An 8,593-nucleotide genomic window follows, 5' to 3' on the forward strand; every position below is an offset into this window, starting at 1 on the left:
CAGCCTCAGCGCGAAACTCGCAAGCCCTGTACTGCTGCTGGCGCTGTCACTGTGTGGGAGACCAAGCTGCATGCAAAAGAATAACTGCGTCAGAGACCCAGCACTAACGAGGAGGCCTTCCCCAAATGCTAAAAGAATTAACTGGTAGCCTTGCGGCTAAAAGTTAGCAGGCGCCTAATAGTGTGGTTGGTCGAGCTGCTCCTACTAGGGGGCGTCAAACCCCTATGGAATATACAATTAACAAAAAGCAAGGTGGAGCGCTATAAGAATGGATCAATTGGTTCATTTGAGTAAAAAGTAATATGTGTTATTTATTAATGGGTATTATGCAATCAAATAAACACTTAATGGTATAAAAAACATATATATGGGGGGGAACAATTAATTGTAATTCAATAAAGTACAGTAAATATATAAAAGCAATTTGTTAAAAAATGGTGGGTTAGATACTTATTGGTCTCTGAAGTCCTGTTTTTGTAGTCCTTTATTGGAACATACTTGCATGTGTTTAATTTTTGGTGGGTACGTCCTATAGCTGTAGCTGTATGATTTTAGGGTCATAAACCTTGTTGGATCGTAATCACGCTGGAGGATGGGTGTAAACCCCAGTTGGAGTAGGGTAGTCCTCAACAATTATGCGAAATTCAAATACCTCAATAGGCAGGTGGTGGTATCCCAGAAAGTTGTTTCAGCTGGTGGCCCAAGTTGTAGCAAGTGGAAAGATAGTTCGCCAATGTGGGAAGTCCAATTAAGACCTTTGCTGGAGGTATCATAATTATACTGGAGGGGGGGGGGGGGGGCAGGACAGTTTGCTTTGGGGGTTGGAGGAGTAAGGGGATGCCAATTATTAATTGATGCAGGTGTCCCCCACCACCTAACCCTCTCCCCTTTTTCTTCCCTGCTCTCTCTCGCTCTCCCTCCCCAGACTCTCTCTCATTCTTCCCTCCACCTTCTCTTTTTCTCCCCCCTTACCATGTCTCTTCTCTCTGTCTCTCTCTTTCCTGCTCCCTTCCCCCCTGCCCCCCCCTCGCAATCCATCTACACTATCTCCTCTTGCTTTCCCCTCTTTCTCTCTTGTGCTCTCTTCCCCGCCTCTCACCTCTTCCCCCCCCATCTATCCTCTCTTTCTTTCTTTCTATCTCCTCTTTCTTTACCTCTCTCCTGCTCTCGCCACCCCTCCCCCTCCGGCTAACCTCTATCACCTCTTTGTCATCTCCTCTTTCTTTCTACATCCCTCTTTCTCTCCTGACCCCCCGTCCCCGTCCCGTCCCACACACACACACACACGAGAACACTCTCACCCCCTTCTCCTCTGTCTAATCACGCTATTTCCTATTGTAGTGATGATGGGGGGGGGGGGGCATGTTAAGATTTTGCTATGGGGCCCATAAGGTGCTAGTTACGCCCCTGGTTAAGTCTGGTGGTAGAGTTAGTGTTAGCATGCATTACAGTTAGTACACTTTAGGGCTAGTTGTAGAGTTAAGGCCCCCATACATTAATCAGACCTGAGTTCACTGGCAGCTCCCCAGGAGGGCTCACATACAATTTGACACATTTTTTACATGTGATAAATCGAATGTGATTTATCACATGCAATATTCCCGGGGAGCTGAAGGTGGAGGAAGCTGAGCTCTCTCTGCCAATCAGTGGCTGCCTATTCATTTGTTTGGATTTTTTAAAAATTCATCAGCCGTCTGTCTGCCCCCACCACCCGACAATCTGCATCCCGCTGCCTGGTGCCTGACGTCCCGCTCCGAAGTCCCTCTGCATCAGTTGCGATATATTGCAGGTGCTAAAAAAACACAATGTTCTACTTATGGCTGCACATAATATTTATTTTATGTGCAGGACATAAGATCAGATGTCAAACACATCCGATTTTTGCAGAGTTCGGTGCCCGATCCATCGGGATCTGGTCAAATCGGCTCAGATCGGGCTACTATGGGGGCCTTTAGTGTTAGCAGGCATTACAGTTAATGGGCGTGATTCTGGTTGACTTGGTAAGCTGCGCAGATTGCAATTTACCAAAGATCGCAGCTTACCAAGTCCCAGAGTGCCCTCTCCTGACAGTGCCACTTCCATGACAATACTTTTCCTTTCTTTAGAAATGAGTAGCGCAAGGCCGCCACCCACCCGTAGGGTTACCACCTCATCCCTTTCATTCTGGACACATATTAATTACACAAGTTCTGTGGCTGGCTGACTACAAGACTCCATTTCACCTGGTTTTAATCAGCCACAGAACCTGTGTAATTAATATGTGTCCAGAATTAAAAGGGATGAGGTGGTAACCCTACCCACCTGGTAGCTGTGTTTTGGTGTGGGCTACCGGTAATGGGAAGTCCCCGCTGATCCTGTGTCCCCAGATGTAATAAAGTGATGCACCAATGTGGCCAGAGATCAGATGTCCTAGCAGCAGAGAGCCCAGATGACAGACAGACCTCCAGGAGCTACGGTCACTGGGTTCTGGTAAGTATGATCAGGGTTGGGGGGGGTCACAGGGGGTTATCATGATGATGGAAAGGAGGCACCAATTACCCCAATTTTGCTGCAGAGTGGCATCATAGGGACATAGCTTTCTGACCAACACTGTCTCTGCAGGCAATAATTGATACATCAATGCGATCATCTAATCACTCAGTTATTGCATTGCGGATTGGGCCGATATTATCACAGCACATCCGCATCAACAGATTTGGATGGTAATAAATCTGTAAGCTCCAGTGGAGCAGGAACTAGTATTAGGGCTTTACCTTTTTCCCCACAGTAATGCTCTAGGGCAGTGGTTCCCAAACTGTGTGCCGAGGCACCCTGGGGTGCCTTGGGTTGGTGGACCAGGATCAATTCATATTATTTATGGTCAATGTAACAGGCAAAACCAGTGCTTGTGGCTGCCAATCATAATATATGTGGACAAACAGAAGCAAACGATAATGGGGGAAAGGGGAGGGGGATATATCTGCACTGGCCAGTGCTACAGCACTCGTATGGGCCCCAAATGAGACAATTTTAATCCGTTGCTCTCAGTGGGGGTGCAGCCAAAGACACTGGTTAATATGAAAAAATGGATAGGGAAGAATGTCTTTTTTTGTTGGCGCACAGAGAAAAAGAGAGTGAAGTGTATATTAAAATGACATTGCTTTATTAGGTATAGTTAAAAACTGTCAAACATGTGACATATTTGTGTATTGTGCAAAATATTTAATAAACAATTTTATTATTAAAATATGGTGTCCTTGCTTTTTATTAATTGGGTATCAGGACATTTGTGTCTGAGCTTCCATTTAGCCTCTCATAGAGTTATAGAATAACTAGGTGATTCATCGCGCCCTACGGGCGCTCTTCACACCGTCGTAAGGGGCTGTGCCCCCTTAATTTGTGAACGTTTGTATTGTGAGAAATATGTTTAGAATTGTATGAAAGATGCCTGTATTGCAACTTGAGTTATAGGTGAAATGTGTTAAATAGAGAGCATATGATGTGGAAGGGGGTGTGTATTGTTTTGTTTAATTAAAAAGCGGTTACAGAGAAAGATGTACATTGATAGTGTGGATGGTACAGTGACATTTGTGGGTGGGGGGGCTGTGTGTGCATGTTGTTTAGGTGTGTGTGTGTGCAATAGTATAATAGGGTGTTTTTGAGTCAGCGGCTCCCCACTGGCGGAGGTCACGACACAGGAAAACAGGAGGCTGGGTAGTGATAGGGGTGTGTGGGAATAAGGGGGACTAAAGAGGAGGGTGGGAGATACTGTGCAGCTTCTGCCAGTGGGTGAGGGTCCAGCGTGGCAGTACAGGATGGTGGCCCTGAGTCAGTGTCTCCTCCTACTGGGTGGGAGTTAGGGTGCATGAGAGCCGGAGGCTGGGCTATGAGGCATGATAGGGGCATGTGGGCAAAACAGCGTCAGCGACTCCCCAGTGATGGAAGTTACGGTTCAGGAGAGCAGGAAGCTGGGTAGTGATAGGGGTGTGTGAGTATACGGGGGACTAAAGAGGGGCTTAGGGGTGCCGTGAATTGCGGGAGGGGCATGGGGGGTGCCGTGAATCAAGGGAGGGAGGGGGTGCAGGTGTCCGCAAATAGCGGGAGAGGGCGGGGGTCCGCAAAGCGCGGGAGGGGGCGTGAATCGCGCGAGGGGGGGTTGCGAATTGCGGGAGGGGGGGTGCGCGGGGGTGACGTGAATCGTGGGAGGGGGGCGTGAATCGCGGGAGGGGGGTGCGCGGGGGGTCCGCGATTTGCGGGAGGGGGGGCACGGGGCGCGATGAATCAACCTAGTTGGTTATATATTCTTGTAAAAGGATGGTAGGATGTTGCTGTCATTCAGAATGCATTTACATAAACAGTAATAGTAGCAGTAAAAGATCTGACTTAAAGCACCTACAGTAAAACAGAACAGGTGTTATATATTATACGAAGAATTGGTTGATGATGTCTAGGTTGACGTGCACATAGTTGTCACTGGAAAAAAATTGCCACAAGAAAAAAATCAACACAGAAAGGTCAACACATGTAAATGTTGACATAAGTGTGGCACTTCATTGGTGTCCATGTCGACACATGAGAATGAATATGAAAACATTCAAAAAGTGAAAAATAAATCTTCAAAAGCTCATGTCAACCTTTTTCATTGTCGACCATAGCCATGTCAGTGATTTGCATGTGCCATTTAATCGTGGGGTTGCCGTGAATGGGGGGAGGTGGGGGGTGTCTGCGAATTGCGGGGGGGCGCGAGGAGTACGAGGAGAATGCTGCTCTTGTCCGGGCTATCATACCCCCTGTTTGACCGGTTACTGGGGAAAAGTCACCACAAGACCACTGCACAGTGGAAAAGGGCTATGTGGAAGGACATCACCCAGGCGGTGAACGCTGTAAGTCACCACAAGCGCCTTGTCAGAAATGTCAAGAAGAGGTTCAACGACATAAAGAGACACCTCAAAAGTAAAATGGCCACGGAGTTTAGGAGGCCACCAAGACTGGCGGAGGAAGCCCCACCACTGTCTGCTGTCCTATGAGGTCAAGCTAAAAAGAATCATACCCCCTGAGGTCCTGCCTGGCATGCACGTCGCAGATACCGATAGGCCGACAACGCCACCCAGAGCTGGTAAGTGTGACCACATGCAATCTTAAACATACATGGCAATGTTTTTAAACTGTAATGTTCGCTTGTATTGTTATGCTAAGTAAAGTGCTGCTGTCGAACTACATAGGCCAGCAAGGTCAGACAAAAAAAATTGCCTGCTCCTACTTTCAAATTGGTCATAATGCTGGGCCTTGTAGTTCCACAACTGCTGACCTTGATCAACACTTTAACATTCTTTCTAGTAGCTTAACATGTATGTGGCCCAAAAACATTGGTGTACTGGTAGTTTAGTTGCCACGCCTACATACCACAGATTTTGCACCAGTTGTAATGTGTCAAATAGTTTAATAATAATTTAAGCAAATTTCAGATGTAAAACATATGTCAAATAATGTGGGGACTAAATAATGTAGTCCTTAACCAAAGGAAGTTTTGTCCATTAATGTCATTTCAATGCATATTTGGCATAAATGCTTATCCATGGCCAAATCGCCCAACAGAACCTGGTCTGAAAAAAGTGCGATTATTAGACACCTTAAAAGTGCGATTTTCGAAAAACGCATCCCATTAAATGAGCAATTTGTATACTTTTCTGTACGAAAACATGTGGATGTAAGGCCGGCACCGGAGCGCCCCAGGCGAATCGGGGTGGGGGCGCCCCGGTGCCGGGGGGGGGGGGGGGGAATAACTAGCGCTTCCCGCGCCGCCACGCGCATAGCGCTAGTTATTTTCTATTCACTGTAGGGACCCCGCCGGGCGCAACAAGCTTATACACAACAGCGCCGCAGGCTCCCCCGGCGGCATGGACACCCGCTGCACGCACCAGCACTCAGCAGGGACGCCGGGGACGGAAGTTTTTTTTACACAGGTACCACAGTGCTGGGGGTGAGGGGCGAACTGCCGCCCTCCAGGTGCCGGCGCCCTAGGCAAATGCCTAGAGCTGCCTAGTGGTGGCGCCGGCCCTGTATGGATACGATAAAAGTACGATTTTTTTCAACACTTTCAGTACGCATAGAATATGCAATATCCCGCCCTTAGCACATCCTATTAAATATGCGATTTCAAGGAAAAATGCGATGTTGCCATTTTTTTTACTAATAATCGCCAAAAAACACAAATCTCAACCCATAGAATGTCACCCTTTGTTTTTTCTCTGTGGCTGGCTTTTGTCTCCATGCCACCCTACTGACCTAAGGACCTCCTACAGATACAGACGCCTGGCACAATCTGACTTGAACCGGGTTTTTTGGGGATTTGGGGCAACTCCAGTGGACCCATGAGATTCATAGGTCATTGGGGTGGTTCAATATAGCAGCCTCCCAGGCAGTCTCTAGACCAGGGTTCGCCAACCCGTCGCTCGCGAGCGACGGGTAGCTCGCCTGCTGTTTTACAGTAGCTCGTTTGCCTTTCTGCTGACCTCCTGCCGCGATGAGGCTCCTTGTTTGGCGGCAGGAGGTCAGACACTGCTTTAAAGGCGCTTTCAATCCGCTTTGTGTAGCCGCGACTTTGCGGCTGTGACCCCCTCCTCGCTTTGCGGCAGGTCTTATGCCGCGTGACCTAATGACGTCCCGAGCACGTCCCCAGCGTATGATTTCGCGGGCTTGCTGGAGACGCCACAGCAGCGCCTCTGCAAAATAACACAGTCCTGCGCCACAGCCTCTGATCGAGTCCTGCATCACAGCACTGGTTTAGGTAAAAATTCGGTTGCCACTGCTTGAGCCTCGAGGTATAATGGGCATAATGTGTGTGGCATATGTTTGATCATTAAACATATGCCACACACATGATGCCCATTAAACATATGCCCCACACCTTGGGTGTGGGGCATATGTTTAATGGGCATCATGTGTGTGGCATATGTTTAATGAGCAGCAATGTGTGGGGCATATGTTTAATGGGCATCATTTGGGGGGCATATGTTTAATGGGCATCATTTGGGGGGCATATGTTTAATGGGCATCATTTGTGGGGCATATGTTTAATGGGCATCATTTGTGGGGCATATGTTTAATGAGCAGCAATGTGTGGGGCATATGTTTAATGGGCATCATTTGTGGGGCATATGTTTAATAAGCATCAATGTGTGGGGCATATGTATAAAGGAGCTTCACTTTGTGGGTCATAGGCATAATCGTCATCACGGTGCGTGTTGTGTGGCATATGTATAATGGTGCCTCACGGTGTGTGGCATATGTGTAATGGGCATCATGGTGTGTGGCATATGTATAATGGAGCATTACGGTGTGTGGCATATGTATAATGGGCATCATGGTGTGTGGCAAATGTGTAATGGTGCATCACAGTGTGTGCGGCATATGTATAATGGAGCATCACGGTGTGGGGCATATGTATAATGGAGCATCACGGTGTGGCATATGTATAATGGAGCATCACGTTGTTGGGCATATGTATAATGGGCATTGTGTGTGTGGCATATGTATAATGGAGCATCACACTGTGGGGCATTTGTATAATGGAGCTTCACATTGTGGCATATGTATAATGGAGCATCACGGTGTGGCATATGTATAATGGAGCATCACGGTGTGGCATATGTATAATGGTGCATCACGGTGTGTGTCATATGTATAATGGAGCGTCACGGTGTGTGGCATATGTATAATGGAGCATCACGGTGTGTGGCATATATATAATGGAGCATCACGGTGTGGCATATGTATAATGGAGCATCACGGTGTGTGGCATATGTATAATGGTGCATCACGGTGTGTGTCATATGTATAATGGGCATTGTGTGTGTGTGTGGCATATGTATAATGGAGCATCACACTGTGGGGTCATTTGTATAATGGAGCTTTACATTGTGGCATATGCATAATGGAGCATCATGGTGTGGCATATGTATAATGGAGTATCACGGTGTGTGGCATATGTATAATGGTGCATCACGGTGTGTGACATATGTATAATGAGCATCACGGTGTGTGGCATATGTATAATGGTGCATCACGGTGTGTGGCATATGTATAATGGTGCATCACGGTGTGTGGCATATATATAATGGAGCATCACGGTGTGGCATATGTATAATGGAGCATCACGGTGTGTGGCATATGTATAATGGTGCATCACGGTGTGTGTCATATGTATAATGGGCATTGTGTGTGTGTGTGGCATATGTATAATGGAGCATCACACTGTGGGGTCATTTGTATAATGGAGCTTTACATTGTGGCATATGCATAATGGAGCATCATGGTGTGGCATATGTATAATGGAGTATCACGGTGTGTGGCATATGTATAATGGTGCATCACGGTGTGTGACATATGTATAATGAGCATCACGGTGTGTGGCATATGTATAATGGTGCATCACGGTGTGTGGCATATGTATAATGGTGCATCACGGTGTGGGGCATTTGTATAATGGAGCATCACGGTGCGGGGCATATTTATAATGGGTATCACGGACTGCACTATTGGGGTCATGTGTATCTGGCACTGCACTATTGAGGGCATATGTGTATCACACCCCCATTTTCCATGGCCGCACCCC

Source organism: Crinia signifera, chromosome 4, assembly GCF_055691185.1.
Source record: "Crinia signifera chromosome 4, ASM5569118v1, whole genome shotgun sequence".
In the NCBI taxonomy this organism is placed as follows: Eukaryota; Metazoa; Chordata; class Amphibia; order Anura; family Myobatrachidae; genus Crinia; species Crinia signifera.